At 38.6% G+C, this 19,774-nt stretch overlaps 1 long non-coding RNA gene across 1 annotated transcript in view; it reads left to right on the top strand.

The window, feature by feature from the left end:
* LOC126640261 (uncharacterized) overlaps positions 1 to 19,196 on the top strand; it is a 48,971-nt gene extending 29,775 nt beyond the window's left edge. Inside the window, exon 3 of the long non-coding RNA XR_007628968.1 lies at positions 19,063 to 19,196. This is a non-coding gene — a long non-coding RNA (uncharacterized LOC126640261). The remainder of the gene's footprint in view (positions 1 to 19,062) is intronic.
* The last annotated feature ends 578 nt before the right edge of the window (positions 19,197 to 19,774 follow it).

Below are 19,774 nucleotides of genomic sequence, written 5' to 3' on the forward strand. Positions count from 1 at the left end.
TTCCACCACATCAGTGATGCAGTTTAGCTGCACCTGCAACCCATTAAGATTGCTCTCTCTATTCTGGATAGCAAGCCACCAAGTTTAAATCTGATCAAGGATGCTAACCACTGCAGAGCTTGATACATTTTAGAAATGAGTAAAAGTCAGTTTCTTGTGATATGTCATGAAGAGTAAGGAGGAAGCTAAAAATAGGCATGGGGAGGGTTCACCAACCAGGCATGTTCTTAAAAAAATCAAATGCTGATGAATCCTTTTTCTGGATTTTAGTATGTCATTTCATGACACACTTTCCCTGTTGGTAAATTTGCATAATGAAAAGATGAACAAATCAAGAAGTTTTAGTCTTTTTCAGAGCAGAAAAGCTAACCCAGTGACTTCTCTCGAGCTGTTAAAGCTAAATCTTGTATCTTCAGAAGTTGTTTACGTGCTTCATATCTACAAACCAGCAAGCATAACCCACAAAGCCGGACTTGTCCCCATGACCCACTGACTTTTTGACATCTTGAGGTCATGCATCCAAAGCATGCACAAGCAGGAAACGCAAGGCTTCTTCCAACCACATCCTGGAGTGTCTGTAGTGTAAATTAGAGCTGTGAGAGCTCTGGGAAAATTCATCTGGCAGTCATGCTGTGTTTCTTTTCCTTTTTCTTATAAACTGTGCTAAAGGGTTTGAGCTTAGTCTTAGTGTAATTAAAATTAATGAGAATTAAATGTAAAAGAAAAAAACAGAGATCATCCATAAATTATTGGTGGTAGGGATGGAAAACCTGTATATTAAGGAGTCACTTAACAGGAACCTCCTGCACCTCAAGACTGATGTAAGGGATAAAATATACAAGAGAAAGATATGAGAGGGAACATTTATTAGAATTGCAATGCAGTGATGTAAGAATGACACATACTAGCCAGTTGGCCGATCATCTTCATTGTCCAGGATAAGATATGCACATATTGTGGAATGGAACTTATGCGAGTGTTTCCTTTTTTTCTTTTTTGACAGAACTACAGACATCTCAATTTCCTGTCCAAAAAGAACCCATCTTCTTTTTTTTTATTTATCTAGCGATTTACTTATCTAACAACTGCATTAATTTCTGCCAGTCATATTCCTGTCATGTCAGCCAAAGCTGCAAGGAATTATCCAGAAGTCACTGATCCCTGCTGAGAACCTACTATTGAAGTGTCTCAGATTGCTTTTAAAAATAATCATCTTTTATTAGGCCTATGTGAGCAAGAAGAAAACAAGAAAAATGAGACCTAAAGAAAAGTACAGAAAGTGTAGAGGCATTCTATTAGCATAGTCAGCTAAGATTCAAAGAAAGTAAGTTATCTTATCCTATGTAATTCTTATCCTTGGTCCAGCTTAAAAATGGACCTGAAGTTTCAAGGTGCTCAGTTGAAGATTAGGTCACTGAACATAGTGCCACATGGTTGGGTGTCAGGTAAATAACATGGAAGGACAGGGGCAGTATGATATTTTAAAAAAGGAAAATTACTGAGATCCATTCCCATATAAATGAAACAAAATCAGATAGGACCATATTCCCGGGACTGGCATCATTGATATGTGACAACATAAATATGTGATGGATATGTACAGAATTCTTCTCAAAGTATACAGTATATCCAGCTGTCTCTCTCCCTCAAACCACAATCACTGATAAATAAATGGTTTCTCTGTTCTGAATGGCATAAACAAGGCATTGTTGGTACAACTGAGATACAAATGAAATGGATTGGAAAAAGAATTACCTTGCTTGCACCAAACAGGAAAGGAATTAATATACAGGGACTTTAAGTTCAAATATTCCCCCAAGAAACAGCTTGGGAAAAAGGACTTCTGCAATAACACTTTTAGTTTTTATATAAAGCAAGAGCAGGTGCAAGTCCAGCTTGAAAAATACAGTGAAAAATCAGCATGTTCGCATGTTCTGAGTACTGCAGTACCCGAGCACCCAGCTGTTCAGGTCTTGAAGATCTCAGTTGGATAGATCATCACATTTGTGATCTGTTGATGTGGAATGAAGGAAGTCAGCAACATACAAGACTAATACTAACATTCAATGAATCAAGACTGACAAGAGCAAGATGTCAAACTGAACAGAAAAAAAGGGAGACACAAAACACAAATTCAGTAATAATGGATAAGTCTGACTCATGGGATCGAAAAAATAAAGATCTTCTGAGCCTTAGTATGTCCCATTGCAGCCAACCTGTTCATATGACACTTCTCTTGAACCATATGGTAGTGCAGCAAATGTTACTGGAATCCACTTGCCTCTTTCTGTCTACTCAGAATGAAGGACTGTCATGCATAATGTCATGTTGCAAGCTGACATTCTGAGTTCATTGTCTGATTTGATACAATACATAAAAGTTCCATCAGCTGGACATCAGTAATGTCATAACTAGCCCAGGATGTTGCTTTATGACTTAGCTTAATTTTATTTTCTGAAAGATTGGTGAGAGAGATCTGACCGATGTTATTCAAGACATGCTGCAAACACTGCTAACTTTAATATTAAAATTCTATAATGCAGGTCTGTCCAGATATTATTTGTCTTGTTGTTATCTTTATTTGGGCATTTTTCTTTGGCCATCCTTATATCCTTTAATGTAAGTAAGAAGTAAAAATTCTATACCTTTAAATCTTGGATGTCTGGTATAGCTGCATTCAGTGGGTTTATACAGTAGATGAATGGGTGACTAAATGTGGGCTGAGCCAGAAGCCCTCTATGCACAAACCCCCAGAGCAAGACAGCAATTGTGTCAATGACAGTACAAAAAAGCCCTTTCCCTGGCTATGTCTTAGACACAAGTCTAACAAGACAGTACCTGCAGATTATGGCATTCAAGAAATTCAGAGGCAATAAAGTGGTCACAAAAATAGAAAGACATTTAAAGACTACTGAACAGGATTTCTGTTTCTTCTTGACAGATGAATTAAAGCAACTTTGTAGCAGGGCAGAAAGCCTTTGCCTGAGTAAAGTTTATCACTGTAAGGAAGTTTTGCTAGTGACAAATATATGAATAATGAGAAAGGCTTTGTTAGGCAAGTTGTTTGATCTGTAGAGGGTACAAAGGGTGTATCAAACTAATAATTCAACTTTCCAGTGGTGGCTGGTTTTGTTTTTGTCTTTGTGTTAGAAAATAAGTCAGGAAGCGAATTCTTTCACAGAACATTTGAACCGGTATCAGTCACTGTTTGGCTGGAGGGTGTTTTTCACAAAAGGCAGTGCTATGAGGTGCATTTTTTTCCTACTCACTGTAAGTATCTCTCTGAGACTTTTTAAAATGACACTGAAGAGACAGAACCATCAAGCATAGTGGTGCTGAACGCCAGGAAATATGATTTGGAGACTGTCTACTTGTAAAACTAAACAAATGTTTCCATTTGTAAAAAGGGGCAAAACAGTTTAGGAAGCATGATGCAATTAACAGTTGCATATGAACATGTGATTATTTACTAGAGTTCTCCTCAAATCAGTCCTCTGAATTTGCTTGCAATTTTGGAAGTCAAGTCACGTCTTCTTGGCAGATAGTATGTATCTTAGCAATGATTGCACTTGCTGCAACATAGCACAAGTGTGAAGGAGGATTTTTATCAGGCTCAAATCAGTAACTCCTGTGGGTGGAACCACTATAAAAAATGAGTCATTTAACACTTTGCATCATTACTGCACGACCAGCTTCTCTGCCCAGTCAGTTTCTCTAATACAATCCACTATTATTGTTGGTTTGTGTGGAAACTGTACTTCCAATTGTTGAACATCTATGATTACGTGTACATTGAAGTCTTCCTTAGCATGCTGCAAAACGCTTAGCCCTTCATCTGTTACAGATGTTTGCAGAGCTACCTTATCAACTTAATTGTTGGAGCGAGCCAGGTCAGAAACAAACCTCCTTCACAAATGATTATTGATTTCAGGCCAAAGTAAAACATATTAAAACTCTCTACACTTACTGTTTTTTGTTAGATCAGCTGATTTGCTTTAATACTTTTTGCTGCTACAGTTGAACACTTATAACTGGTGCCACTGTTTTCTGTCTCAAATATAATTATGTGATTTAAAAAAAAAAAAAAAAAAAATGGATATTCCTGTTTGTGTCTTCCCACAGCTCATTTAGCTCGCATTTTTCTTCCCTTTCCTTTACCTTTTCCTCTGAAAGTAGAGTTCTTCTTTGTTCTCCTGTACTGGCAGTTCACTCCAGGACGCCCATTCCCAGATTCTATGCCAAAAGTGTGTATGATGTGTTTAAGGATGTATATGACCAATTCTTCCTTACTGTCAGAGAAGGCAACTCTTCTAGTTTTGGGCATAGGACTAATGCTTACCAATATGTACCCTTGTACATGCCAGTCTTCCTCTAGCAGCTTAACACACCTACTGGCATGAGAAGGTTCAATGGAATTGGTCTCAATGCTGGCAGACCTGCTCACCCTGCTGAAAAAAATCTGTTGTTCTCCAAAGGGGGTGTTGAGGTTCTCAAATTTGGTTTGATCTTTCTTTGTTATGCCAAAGCTAAGATAACAAAGAAAAAGTCCAACAAAAGGGCTAGTTGAGACCTGTACCAGTTACCTACAAAGGAAAGATGCTGTTTGATCCACTGTTTTCATCTTTGGAAGCATCACTGTGAAAGGAGTATCCTAAGAAAGAATAGCAGAGCTGTTTTTCTCCAGTTCATCAAGGACAAGAAGGAAGGGATAAGAGACTATACGATTTCAGCAGGCCAGCTAGAGCAGCTGACATCAGGAGACAAACTTTGCAAAAGGTATCAGGGTCAAGAGGAACTAGTTCTCTTTATTTTGTCAAGTTAAAACAATTTTGTGAAAATTCTTACTCTTGTATCCATGTGATTACAGATGTTTTTGCACACTTATTCTGAGCTTGAACAAGTCTAAGACTCAAACTTTGCACCATTTAAATGCTATGACCCTGGAACTGATGCCCCCATTCAGCATCTCTGAAATCCTTAGAAGAAAGAAGTGATCTTCTTTTGGAGAAAGACCTTTGGGTCCTGGTGGAAAACAAGCTGTTCAAGCAGAGTGAACTTGCCACTCTACTCAGCTCCAGTGAGGCCACATCTGGACTGCTGTATCCAGTTCTGGGCTCCACAGTACAAGACAGACATGGAGCTCCTGGCGTGGGTCCAGCGGAGGGTGACAAAGACTGGACCATCTCACAAATGACAAAAGGGAGAGAGAGTTGGGCTTGTTCAGCCTCAAGAAGAGGTGACTGAGAGGGAACCTTGTCAATGTATAAAAGTAACTGAAGGGAGAGTGTCAAAAGGGTAGAGCCAGGCTCTTTTTGGTGGTGCCCAGCAATAGGACAAGTGGCAGTGGGCAGAAACAGATGCACAGGAAGTTCCACCAGAATATGAACAAGAACTTCTTTCCTATGCAGGCGACCAAGCACTGGAACAAATTGACTGTGAAATCTCCCTCACTGGAGATATTCAAGAACTGCATGAATACAATTCTGTGAGATGTGCTCTGGGATAACCATGTTTGAGCAGGAAGGTTAGGCCAGATGATCCACTGTGGTCCCTTTCAACCTGACCTGTTCTGTGATTCTGTGATTCTCTTCCCAATGAAATTTCTATCTCTCCCATCTCATGCCCCAACCTAGACACACTGCTGGTCACACAGAGATAGCTCTCTGAAGGAATAACATCTTCCTCCACAACTGAGAGAAAATGGCTGCAGCCACAGAACACCACACCTCTTTAAGGTTTTCACAGGAAAAGATAATGTTCCAGCAGGATCCTGGCACAGAGGTGTGAGGAGCAGTGAACTGTCTCAGCAGGAAAAGAGGGAACTCCTGAGCTGTGTACCTGCACTCAGCTCTGGGCCAAACTCACGGTGGGGCTGTTCCTGAGGGGAGAGTTTAAACCTGCATCAGAAACAAAGGATTTCAATTTCCCATTAGGTAATCCTGCCCTTAATGACTGTGGATGAGACCCTTTTATGGAGAAAAAAGTTTCAGCAACACCAGGATGTTGAGTGGAGTTTTCAAGGTGATTCAACTGAATTATTTTTCTGAAAATAAATTAACAAAACCCAAATCAAAACAAAAACACCACTAAAACCCAACAACCACCAAAAAAGACCCCAAAACAAAACAAAAGAGAAAGAAATTTGAAAGTAGATAAGATTCTGGCCTTTTGAAATTAATTTTGAAATTGCTCATGAATATATTTGTGGAGTTTGAAAAAGAATGCCCCATAGATGGAAGAGTCTTCTTTAACTTGAAGTTAGTAATTATATATTTTTTTTCATTAGGTTAATATTTTCTCTAAGTGAATAATCTCTGGTGCCAAAACAAAATGTTTCAATATTTGGACCTGCAATCAAAAATCAGTTATTTATACTTTTTCACTGTTCATTTCACAAGTCTGACTGGGATGATATTTTGGGTTCATAACATTACCAGGTGGTACAATATTGCAGGAGTATATATTATCTCTGAGACCATTCCCTCTTTTTCTAGTATCCCCTCTTCCCCCATGACCCTTTTGCACTTTCTTGGCCACCTCCCAAAATAATTCTCTTCTGTTTTCATTTTTGCTGACAGTTTCCATTTAAAAGACCTTGGTTTCTGCCCCTTTGTATTCATTACAGAATATAAATCAGGAGAACTCTGATTAGCTTACTTCCTTGTTTTTTTTTTAGCCAGGATGATGTCAGTACAGCTTAAGGAATGAAGTTTATTGGTTACATTGTGGGCTCTCTGCTAGCCAAGTCAAGAGAAACCCAGCGTTCAAAAGAGTGTGGAAGCTTGATGTAAACAACTATAATTTATATTGCTTGGAATCATGGTGAGAAAGAAAATCTGAATGCTAGATGTGAAAGTGTTTTGTGATCAGGCATGGGTCCAGTCCAAAGGAAGAAGTAAAACTTAGTTAAAATGTCACAGTTCCCCTTTTGTTCTGCAGGAACCAGCCTCTGGTGTACTTAGTGACTCATTTTTTGAAAGGTGTGTTTGGCAATACTCTCAGAACTATTACTTAAAACATTGACACAGAAAGGTTCACTCTCCTTTCTAATAAAACAACTTACTTAAGATTCAGAAGGCTCAGAAACCCCAATGAGGATTTAATGTTGCCATAAAGACTGGTTTTTTGTTTCCACGTCACAGTGGAGTGCTTGGAGGTAGTCAGGTTCCTTAAAAAAATGAGAAGATATCTTGAGAGAAGTCTCAATGCTTTTTCTTATCCATGTTACATAGTTTGCTTTATGCAGCAGATATATTTAACATTAGCCAAAATAGCAATAGTATTTAATGACAAGGCTAACCTTTATCACTGACAAGTCCAATTCGCTGTTTAGAGTCAAAATCACATTCCATTAGGAAAAGTCACGTCAAGTTGTGCCCCTACTGCTCTGTTTATTTAGTGAGAAAGCATGTTCTCACCTTATTTCTCAGACCATTCTGATCTGTTTATTTTAAAATGAAGTACTCTCACAAAGAACCAACATAGATTGCATTTCCTCAAATGCAAAATAAAATTTCTTTCCTCTCAGCTCAGTGCCAACTACTAACTCTCAAAACTGGGTTTAAATCAGTGAATCAGCCTTGCTCACATCATTTCAGGGTCTCACCCAAGGCCCTGAGAAAGGCAGATTCTCTTTGTGAGGGTTTTCCTCAAATGCTGTGCCAGCTTCTCACACCAAGGGAGGGCTGTGTTTTACAGGGTTGGGGGCCAGATGGCCATGGTGCCTGAGATGGGCCACTGTTTAGACCACCAGCTGGGGACCTCTGTGCACTAGTGGGGTCTCCTATACTGTCCAGTTGCAGTGGGCAGGAAGAACAGCTGTGAGCAGTCTTTCCTTTCCAAAAAAATTACTGTGGCCCCATACCCATTTCCTGGTAAAAAACTACTAAATTGCACAGATAGACAAATAAACCAAAACAAATGTGTGACAATGAATTACAGCAAACCTCTTTGTGACATAAGGCAGTTTACTTAACTCACCTTGGAATGATGAGGTGTTGCAGTGAGCTTTCACACCTGCATTCAGAAAGAACCTCAAGCCCCCTTGTCAGGCAGGCTGTGTTCTGTGCAGAGCTTTTACACTAAATGCGTTAGGGTCTGAAGGCTACCTGCTCATGGCTGGAGACCTTGAGAGCTGCATGTAACCTCTAAATGGCTGATATTCTGTGAACATTTTAATAGAGGCAAGAACAAAATAAGATTTAGTGGTCTTTCACTTTGCTAGTAGTTTTTAGAACCTTTGCCACTTAAATCACAATGAAAAGTCATATTATACTATTTTTTACCCTGTTCGAATAAGGAAAAATTGAAAGCTTTTTTCCCCTCTGAAAGCCATCATTCCGTTTTGAGATATAAATATGGAAATTTCTGAAAATGCATCACTTTTCTGGGCTACAACACCTCTACAAATGAAGTTTAGTATAGCTGATGTTTGACCAAATTTCTTGAAAGTTTAGAAGAAAGTTTGAGGCTACAGGAATCTCTTCATGATCCAGCTCAGAGAACCAGTAAGTATTCTCTTTTGGTTTAAGAGCACCAGAAATTAGAAGTTTTCTTTTACTAGGACTAATTGAATAATCTGTATTGAATGACTTCTCATTTTTGAATCTCAAGTGGGCAGAACTTGGTTTGTAGAATGTCACAAGTTTCCTTTGGTTCTCGTTTTGTTAAAGCAAATTTAGAGCAATTGATCCATTTAATAAAGTAATTTTTTTTGTTACCTGTAGGCAAAATTATTGTTGAGGTCACTATTATAAATAGAAAAAGATTAAATTTATAAAGATATGCATAGTTACACATAGATAGGCATTGTTTGAAAATAAACATTCAAACATTGTTTTTTTGTTCTTCAGCCTTACGCATATAGTTAAAATGCTACAAGTCTTTAATTCTTAGCACATAGAAGACAGAACACATGATATGAACTAAATCCCAATTTACAGTGATGATATTGAAAACATTTCCTATCAGGAAACCAAGAATGTTAGGACATTCTTGGCCAAAAGAAAGAGAAAACAGCTCTTACTCAAGCTCTGAATTTTAAAACAAGTCTGCATAAGTGTTCAAGGCCATGTTGGATGGGTCATTGAGCAACCTAATCTAGTGAAAATTGTCCTTGCCCATGGCAGAAGGGTTAGAACTAGATGGTCTTTAAGGTCCATTCCAACTCAAACCACTTTATGGTGCTATAATAATCACACAAAACCAAAACATATCATAATTGGAGAAGACCTCTGAATCTAACTATTAGTGTTGCACCTGACACATTCTGTGTGTTTATTCCTGCCTACGATGCATTACCAGGTCAGGACAATTTCGCTTTGCTGAGCTTTTGTACAGACTCCTCAGCTAAAGAGTGCAACTGAGAATTTGAGGTGTGAAGGGGTTGAGGGGTTTCTCAGTTGGAGGACACCAGCTCCTCTAAGCCACTGGTTTGACTTGGCCTTAATTTGGTATGTAAACAGAAATCGCTAACATACTGCACCAAGCCCATCACCTGTGGGAATACCTACATGACTGCTGGCTGGGTGGGCAGTCTGAATTGCTCCTTGCAGCTCCAGATCCGATCAATCCCTGCAGGGCATGCAGGCAGGCCAGGAGCGGGTAAACATACTCTGCCTCTGCTTCTGATGGAAATCTATTCTGCAACCTTCCTCTTCCTCTGACACCAGGCTGACACCTCCCCTGAGCATATGGACTTGCATGCCAAGAACTGTGTGGTTCCAGACATGTAAACAAACACAAGGGCTCTTAGAGCCCACAGTTTATAGGTTAGTCTGTTGAAAACACAGTTGTTGGAGATTAAAGGCTTAAACTGCCTATATTGCCAGAAAAGCTATCCATGAGTTTTCTAAATGAAACATAAATTCACCTCACTGTAAATACTGTGGTCAATTATGTTAAATCCTGTAAATAGCTTTTCTATAAAAAAGCGTTTTGTAAGTGAGACTAGAGGTCGTCACTTCTGACACATAGGGATAGATCATTAGTTCTGATAAAATCAGAAGTCTCATTCTCTCTAGTTAAATTTTAAAGTGAGTATTTATGCAAACCCTAGCGACTCTTCTTTAGTGATACTTGAATTTTCTCAGTCACTAAGATTTCTCCAAATTTCGATATACCAATTGTTATTTTAAGTGATGAGAAGAAAATTAATAGAAAGAGAACATGGTGCCACATCAATAAATCAAAAAACATACTATGAAAATGAATGATTTCAAACAGGAGTGAGACCTTTCTTCTTTCATCTAAAATTTGTTTCCTAAAGGAAATAGAAAAATGGCTGCTGAAAAATGTCATAACTATTTTTATTACATATCATCACAACAATTGGAAAGTCTTACCAAAACCAGGGTCTCCTGTCTCAAAGATCTTAAATCTGAAGTGAAATTCACACAGCAGAAAGTACTATCTATTACGGCATTGGTCAAAATACTAAATAACCTTTGACTTACAGTTAAATGTTAGAAAGTCATTAAAAATGTTAAACAGGAGGATTAAATTCTCTGGTTAACTGTCCAGTTTAGAGAAATTATTGAGCCACTGATTCTTAAACAAAAAGCTAGAATTTCTGTATTAGATTGCTCAGACTGAAACTTAAGGATGCATATGTTACTTACAATCTTGAATTACAACCTGAACATCATGTCTGAAAGATTAATGTCTCAGATAAAGTCAAAATGATAAAGATTTTCTTCTTTTTGAACCATTTAAAATATTTTACCATTGAATTATTTTAGTTCTAACAGAAATGAGAGTGCCTAAATGCTTAGGCTATTCTGTTTTCTGATCCATACTATGATTCTCTTCAAAGAGTACTTTGCATTTATATTTTACGTTAAACATAGAATCATAGAATCATATAATGGTTTGGGTTGGAAGGGACTTTATAAAGTCATCAAGTTCCAACCCCTTTGCCATGGGCAGGGACACCTTTCACTAGACCAGGTTGCTCAGAGCTCCATCCAGCCTGACCTTGAACACTGTCAGGGATGGGGCATCCACAACTTCTCTGGACAATCTGTTCCAGTGTCTCAAACCCTCACAGAGAAGAACTTTCTCCTAATATTTGATCTAAATCTACTCTCTTTTAGTTTGAATCCATTCCCTGCCATCCTGTCACTGTATGCTCTTGTAAAAGTCCTTTTCTGTCTTTCCTGTAGGATCCCTTCAGGTAGTGAAAAGCTACAACTAGGTCACCCCTAACCCACCTCTTTTCCAGGCTGAATAAGCCTAGTTCCCTCAACCTTTCCTCGTAAGAGAGGTGCTCAATCCCTTCTAATCATGTTAGTGGCCCTGCTCTGTACTTGCTCCAACAGGTTAATATCCCTCCTGTGCTGAGGTCTCCAGAAGTGAATACAGTACTCCGGGTGGGGTCTCACCAGAGCAGAGGGGAAGAATTCCCTCCCTTGACCTGCTGACTACACTGCTTTTGATGCAGCCCAGGTTATAAATGGCTTTCTGGGCTATGCATGTACACTGCTGACTCATGTCCAGCCTCTGATCCAGCAGCACCACCAAGTCCTTCTCAGTGGGGCTGCTCTTGATCTGTTCATCCCCCAGCTTGTACTGATACTGGGGGTTGCCCTGGCCCAGGTGCAGCACCTTGCACTTGGTCTTGTTAAACCTCATGAGGTTCCCACGGGCACACTTCTTAAGCTTGTCCAGGTCCCTCTGAATGGCATTGCATCCTTCAGGTGTGTCAACCATACCACTCTGCTTGGTGTCATCAGCAAATTTGCAGAGAGTGCGTCCAATCCCTTTGTCTATGTCATTAATGAAGATAATTAAATAACACTGATCCCAGCATGGATCCCAGAGGGACACCACTTGTACCTGATGTCCTTTGGGACTCTGAGCTGTTGACCACTACCCTCTGGATGTAGCTGTCCAACCACTTTCTTATCCATCTAACAGTCCACTCATCAAATCCATCTCTCTCCAAACTGTAGAGAAGGATGTTGTGAGGTACCGTGTCATCTGTAACTCCTGTCCACTGATGTAGTCACCTCATCATAGAAAGTCACTTAATGGATAGTCAGGGCTTGTTCTTGGTAAAGCCATGCTGGCTGTCCGAGCTCACCTCCCAGTCCTTCATGTGATTTAGCATAGCTTCTAGGAAGATGTGTTCCATGATCTTCCCAGGCATAAAAGGGAGGTTGACAGGTTGGTAGTTCCCAGGGTCCTCCTTTCTACCCTTTTTAGAGATGGGTGCAATGTTTGCCTTTTCCAGCCACCTTGGACTTTAGCCAGGACTTTTCAAATATCATGGAGCATGACTTGACAACTCCACCAGCCAATTCCCTAAGGAGTCTGTGCTGCATTTCACCAAGTCTCATAGATTTATGCACTGGAGAATTTTAACACTGCAGTTGGTTCTAAACTCCTGACTTCGGAGATCCCCAAAAACACCACTGAGGGAGTATGATTTTGTCCTAAAGCTTTCTGCCACCTTCTTTCTGACAGTCCTGGTTTTATCCTTGTTGTGTCCTGATGCTGTTGCTGTTTGCTACAGTCCGTGTTTCCACCTTGGCTGAACCTCCTCCACATGCAGTGTCCTCTGAGGAAGGGATTAGCATTCCAATCTAGTCCAAAGAGCTGGAGCAAACAAAAAAATTGTTAGCATTGTCACTAGATTCTTGATGATCTTTTGACATACTTGGAATAGTTTGCTTAGGTGATGTAGATAAGAAAATAACCTGCCAGGTAATGCATAGAGTATGAATGTGTAACAAACAGGTTGCAGAAAAAAATGATTGTGCTTCTGGTTAATGGTGATGAGACAATATCACTGGGAAAGGTAGTGAGATTGAAGAGGGTAAGTTCATGTGAAAAAAAGACTGTGTGGACATCCCAGTACAATTTTATATTTTGGATATGAAAATATAAAATTTGTTTTGTATACCTACTAGAGTGTTGTCTACATCATGTTGTCATTGCTAAATCAAACAGCATAACAATAAAACATTTTTTCCACGCTGGAAGAGGAAGTAGGAGATTAGTTTATAAGAAATAAATTGCATGAAACTATAAGAGAAATCCCAAGGGTCTCAAATGTGTAACACATTGGGGAGAGCTTGTTTTATACTGCTTTTAGTGTATTTAGGAGTGTACTTAAAGTGTTATCTTAAAGAAGCTCATAATGTGTTTTGTTTGGTTTTCTTATGAATTGAAAAACAGGTCTCTGGTACTATGTATTGTAATCTTTCAGTTCATATTGCCCTTGTTTTTATGCTTTATTTATACTTGGTGTTTGGAGTTTATTCAATTTGTGTTTTTTTGATTGAGTTTGGGTTTTTTTAATAAACTCTCAACAGAAATATCTGCTCTTGTAAGAACATAGTAGCCTGCACCTTCACAGTGTTAATTACTAATTATGGATTTATAGGTTGTGTGCAATTTCCTTTGCAAAGACTTCTTGTTACGGTCCCAACAAACCATGTTATATACATTAAAAAATTTATAACATTAAAACATTTATACACATTGAAAGAGACATGGTAGAGGCAGAGATGTTATGATTCTAGTTTACAGTTAAAAATCTGGACCCGAGGTAGAATTTGTGTTGCACTTTGAATGGAAGAGTCCACTCTTATGAATCTGAGAAATGTGGCAGGACTTAAAAGGACACCAACAGACATGTAGACTAAGCAGTGACCTGAACTACAGTTTAAGGGCTTTTCTTCATTTAATGTAAACTTCATAGCCCAAGAGCCATCTATAATCTGAGCTCAATGAAAGTTTCTTTCACCAATCTTTTTCTTTCCTTTCTTTCTTTTGTGTAAAGAGGCAGATTTAGTGAAATCAAAACATTTCAAGAATGCATTTTGCCAAATCTTTCCTTAACAAATGTAAACATTCCAAAAATTCCCTTTGACTGACTTTGACACATTTTTGAAATCATATTTTACCAGTTGAGAACTGCAATGATTTGTCATTTCAACAAAATATTTCATTTCATTTATTATCGTTAGAAAAAAAATAAAGCCTCAAACCCAAACTAAGATACTCTGATTTTCTGATCTTCAAGGGATTTCACAGGAACATTTTTAAAATTTGTTTAAAAAAACAAAAAAACCCCAAAAAACCACAAAAAATCCAAACAGGAACATTTAAGCTTTCCTATCTGCAAACATCTAGTAAGCCACGGGAATAATGTTTTCATCCTGCCTGACAACCAATTAACAGTTTCACTTCCCTTTCCTTCATGGGTAGGCATGAAATGCAGGTGTCAGACCTAAGGAGTTCGGTCAGAGTTCTCTGTGACGTGACCATGGGTTAAAAAGCAAGAGCCTTTGACTAAACGGTGACATAGCTGTGGAAATCTCAAGTTGATGGGACAGCTGTATACAAGGGTGAGCAGATGCAGTAGCAGCTACTTTTTTTCTGGAAATCCCTTTATTAAGGTGTTAATTGATGACTGCAGATTGAAAAATTGTATTTTTGTGTTTTTAATTCCTTTTGTTTTCAGTAAATTCTGCTTTTCCGCTTCACCACGCCCACCAAAAAAAAAAAAAAAAAAAAAAGAGGGTTAAAGTTATGCTAGGATTCTGTGCCATGGATAAAATCCAGGCCCCTCCTTTTCAACTTCAAAGGAGCCATTTGCAATGGAATGAGTGTCATTTGGTGGTGGAAGCAGGAAGTTATTTGGGCAAGAGGCACACATAAGTGAGACTAGAGGAGAGGCAGCAAAACCTGAGGACTGGTGCAAAAGTTTTTCCACCTATGAGAGCATGCAGGTTATTTCAGCTGCTGGGATACAGCAGGCAGTTGCAGGGCACTTGCTGCCTCCCTGAGAGGGAAGCTCACTTCTCTTGGCTCCGTGCCCTCCTGCCCTGCAGCCCCCATAACCCATTAGAACTGAATCTGAACACAGTGGTTGATGAGTTCAACAACATATAGAGGAGCACCACACTGAACCTAGCAGTATATCAAAGCTCTCCTCTCTTGGGAAATTCGGACTTCACCTCCTACCCCAGCTCACACAATTCCAAAATTCACTTGTGCTCTACGTGGTTTAATGAGAAGAAAATAAAAATGCCTCTCCTTCCCACCACGAAATAGACCTTCACTTTCATAAAGAGAGATGTAGTCCTGTAGTCCTGTCACATTCATTTCTGTGTACAAAAAAAAATCTCACTATATACCTTTTCTCCATCCTCATTGTTGTCTTTGCGTGCAGTTTTTTGGGGTGTAATTTATCAAAGTTTTGCTTGCCTTGCATTCCTGCAGGCCTCATTTGGATACAATATATACTTGCCTTACTTCAGTTCCTGTAGACAGTGATGTATTTGATCTGCTGGCCTGAGATATGCATTTCTTTCAGAAACCCTAATGTAAACACTGGGAATAGTTTATAGCTATGAATCAGCATCCAATGGCTGTGATGATTTAAAGCTATAAAGAACTGATATAAACCCCCCTCCCCTGCACTCCAACTCGAGTCTTAAGGTGGTTCTCTATTCTATTCTTGAAGCTACAATTAGAAATACTACTAATAAAAAAGAGCTTTTGGTTTTTTTTTTTTATTTTTCCTCTGTTTTCTTTTTTTTCTTTTCGGTTTTGGTCAAGCACAAGGAAGTATTTTTCTGCTGTGCTGACTAGTTTTTTTTCTGCCCAGCAGATTTGGAGCTGAAACAGAGTCTTGCTGACAGGATTTAATATGAGGAAGTTTTGCAATATGTTTTACAGCTGTTGTAAAACTTGGTGAATGTCAGAAGGTAGCTGCTGCAATAAACTTAGGTATTGTTGGGAATATCATTTGAACAAGATGCTTTCCCCTTGAACAAACACTTTATTTGGTACAGGGTTCTTTCAAGACATCCATACTAATTGTTAAAATCTACCATTTGATGAGCAGTGTTAGTTTATGTGCACTTTAAAGAAGTGTCAGAGAAAAACCTTGAAAATTGCATTCTCTTTCCAAAGGTCAGCTGCTAATAAAAAATAATGAATTGCTTCTTTTTGTTTTTCAAATTAATTTGTCCAACATCCTAAAAATCTGAAATATCTATGTGACACTGAACAACGAGACAAAAGTCTGTTGTGTTTTGCTTTGTTTTCAAAAGGATTTCAAGAGTGAAACCTGTTTTTATACATCTTGTTAACACATTTCACTGTACTTGGCATTTTGTCAACAGATGAAAAAACATGTTTGTTTTAGCTGGCAAGGCTGCTCAGTGTATTGGCCTGAGCAGAATTCTGAGCATCTGGATACCTGGAGTTTATTCACAGCTATGCCAGTGCTCTGCTGGGTGACTCTGAGCAAGCACCTCTGCCTCTTTGCTACCTGCTTCCTTCTTATATCTCATATCTAGTCAGCTGGTGAACACTTGGAGCAAACACTTTCAAGAGATTTTTATCTGTACAGTACCTAGCACAGCTGACTCCTATCTCATTTGGGATCTGCAGGTGCTTCAGTCATGCAAGCAGTAGAAACATAATTAATAATGTCTAATAAAGTCTTGTTTCCTTTTTTTTTTTTTTTTTTTTTTTTGTATTCTCAGAGTCTTTCAAAAACTGGAAAAGACAAATCTCTGGTTAGCTAGGATGTAGTCACGGAATGCCATGTCCTTTCCTGTGACTCTTGTTGTGTGTCCTTGCAGTCACTGGAGTCAAAACAGAGGAAAGTATTGTTTTTTCACCCTCTTAGACTGGAGAAGAGTAGAGAGAAACCAGGGACATAGTTGAAGATGAATCAGTAATAAACAGTAAGTAGCTAGTGACTGTTTCAGTGTCTCTGTGGTAGCCGGAACTCCTACAGCTACTCCTAAATGTACATGACTAAGCAGCTCTGTGTGCACTTCTGAGGAACAACTGATAGTAAGGAAAAGGTAATACTATACTAACACTATGTAGACAATCAATAAGGTCCTTGCATGTTACTGCCAGCACCTTCCCTGTTTTCTTTACTTACCTGTCCTCAAATGAGTTTTGAGTTCTCCACATACGCTGTTTAGACAACGGTTTTACTGCACTGACTGGAACCAAGTTACTCCTTCACATGGGTATAAAGAAAAGTCAAACAAGGCCAGGACTAAATTTGTGGATGTAAATTCCTAATCTGCTTCTCTTTGTTGCTCTTTTGAGCAATACAAGTGTTTGAGACTCACTGCATGGTCAGTGTTGGCAGATGCATGTGTTCATCTCAAGTGCTGTGCTCTTGTAGCAGAATTAAACCCACGTTAGTGCTTTCTGTGACATGCTGACTTCACTGGCAGACAATTTTATACTTCTGCAACTCAGAGCTAGGGTGAACGTGAAGAATGGATGGCACTTCACAAAAACTGTCTTATGATCTGAACTAAATCCTGAAAACCTGGAAGCTTATTTCATCAGTTCATCCCAAGCATGTGCAGACTTAATGTAGATACCTAAATAAGCAATTAGTCCTTCAAAAGTGTTGTGTTTTTAATGATTCTGATAGGATTTGCTGGCTCGCTATTTTAAATTAACCGATAAGGGCTTGGAAACCTAACTCTAAGACAATTATTTCAGAAAACTTTGGACAACATCCTGTAACAATATTAATTATTCAGAATCAACAATCAACTATTGAGTGTAAATTTGGATGATGTTCAGTAAACGAGGTGTGAGATCACACTAGAGTGAGTACCAAAGTATAGTATTTGTAAAAATGTTTTTAAATATTCTTAAAGCTATATTAATGGAAGTAATTTAAATTTGGACAGCTAATGTTTTCTTAAGTTTCACCACTTTATTCTGGAGTTTCAGTATTCTTTCAGTGTAGGCTTTTTATAATAAAATGTACACTGGTCCTTTATTATATTGTGTTATGAATTAAATTTTAAATTATAAAGTAAATTTAGAAAAAAGTTAAAGTTAAAATGCAGTAGTCACCTTAGCCAACTGAGCTACTCTGTGACATGTTAACCCTGCTTTTACATGCTTGGTCACTTGCAGTCTATTTTACTAATTCAAAGAATTTACGACATGTCTCTCAGTCATTTCCAGGAATTTGAAAGAGCTTGTTTGTTTATTCTTACTTGCAACAGGCTTCTCCACAAAATTCTTCAAAATATACCAAGGACTTTTTCTCCTCTGAAACAAAACTTCAGGCACCTAAAAATAACAATCTTTTTTAATGGGCTAATTAGTGCATCAAATTATTGCTCAGGCCCTTTATCTGAGACTTTGGGTAAAATCCAAATGGAAATGAGCTTGGCCAGTGCATTTTAACCTACATTTGTCAGCCTCACAAAGTCACCATGTGATTTAGCCTAGTTGGCAGCTCTGGTTCAGAGACAAGAAGGGCTGGCATAGCTGAGATGCTTCAGGCAGGGAAGACCATAGCACTTTGACAGGACTGTGCACACACACTCTCACTCCTGCTCTGTGTGTGTGCTTCCAGTCCCTGCTCTCACTTCCACCCAGGCAGCAACATCATCCTGGATTTAGTTATCTGAGTCTTGCAATAAAACTGACTTTTAGGAAAGCAGTAACATCCTCCTGAACACGGATATGTTATAAAATGAATAACAGCCTGCTTCCAAAGCAGAAGGACTCCTGGCTTGGTCCTGTTATTTACAGCTTGTGGCACCCCAAGTTAAGCGATGCTCAAGTACCTCTCTTTGCAGTGTGGCCACCCTGGGAGGCCATTCCCAGGAGACACATTGAGATGGGTGATGTGGCAAGTGATCTGAGCACAGTAACAGACGTGTTGGGTTTGAGCTCCTGGTCCATGGAGAGTGGGCTCTGCTGTGCCAGCTCTGGAGCAAGGGTAGGGATGGCCTGACTGTTTTGGCTGCTTTCCAGGACTCTGATGAGGAGATACAGTATCTCAAGAATCCATCGTGTTCCAAAACACAAAATAAATAAACAAACCAGGATATTTTAGGTTCTGTAGCTGTTGCATCACAGGAATGGCTGGAGAAAAGGTTGTGTCTCATGCCAGCCATGAAAAGGAGGACTTAAGTTAAAAAAAAAAAAACCTTTACAAGTTCTACCCTAAGCCACAGTTGCATAAACTCCATGAGATATCAGATATATTGTAGAAATTCCCCCTTCAGTTACAAATCAATGTGTTTTGTTCATTTTTTTCAGACAATTGATCTCATGGTCTATGGAATGTTGTGTATGTCACTGACAGCACAGTCCTTGGTAAGCTTGATAACTCGCAACACAATAAAATCAGCAGCAAAAATAATAACCATCAGTCTATAAAGACCAGGATGAACATCACTGACAGAGATGGTGAGGAGAGTAGACAGAGCTTTGAGAAGAAGCAAGTAAATGTTTGCAGAGCTTTGAAAACAGCTTATTAGTTTTTAAGAGGTAGAGGTGAATAAAATAAAGAACTGAAGCTATTAATAAATTACCTGTCATTACTTAAGTCAAAAAAGAGGTCCTGTGCAACTATATTTTCTCAGCAATAAACCACAGAAAGATATTAGCTATTTTATGACTGGTAAAATATTTGGTAGAAAAAAATTGTGCCTCATGTTTTTATTTGTCACTGAAGACTCATAAGTATATTGGTATATATATAAATATATATATATATATTTAGTCATACTCTGCAGACTTTTGTAATTTCCTAAAAATGTCTTACAAAACACCCATGGAATATGCAGGGAAATTTTCATTGACAAAAAAATAATCAGTTCTTCCTATTTATTTTTAATGGATCCATTTTTTTTTCCCACTCCAGAAAAATACTTCAGGATACACTTGGTCTCATACAAGATAGTGAGAGATGTGGCCAAAAGCAGAATAAAGAGAGAAAGTATTTTAATTTACTGGAATATAAAATTAT

This window comes from Myiozetetes cayanensis, unplaced genomic scaffold (genome assembly GCF_022539395.1).
Source record: "Myiozetetes cayanensis isolate MyiCay16 unplaced genomic scaffold, myiCay2020 scf2-11, whole genome shotgun sequence".
Lineage (NCBI taxonomy): Eukaryota > Metazoa > Chordata > Aves > Passeriformes > Tyrannidae > Myiozetetes > Myiozetetes cayanensis.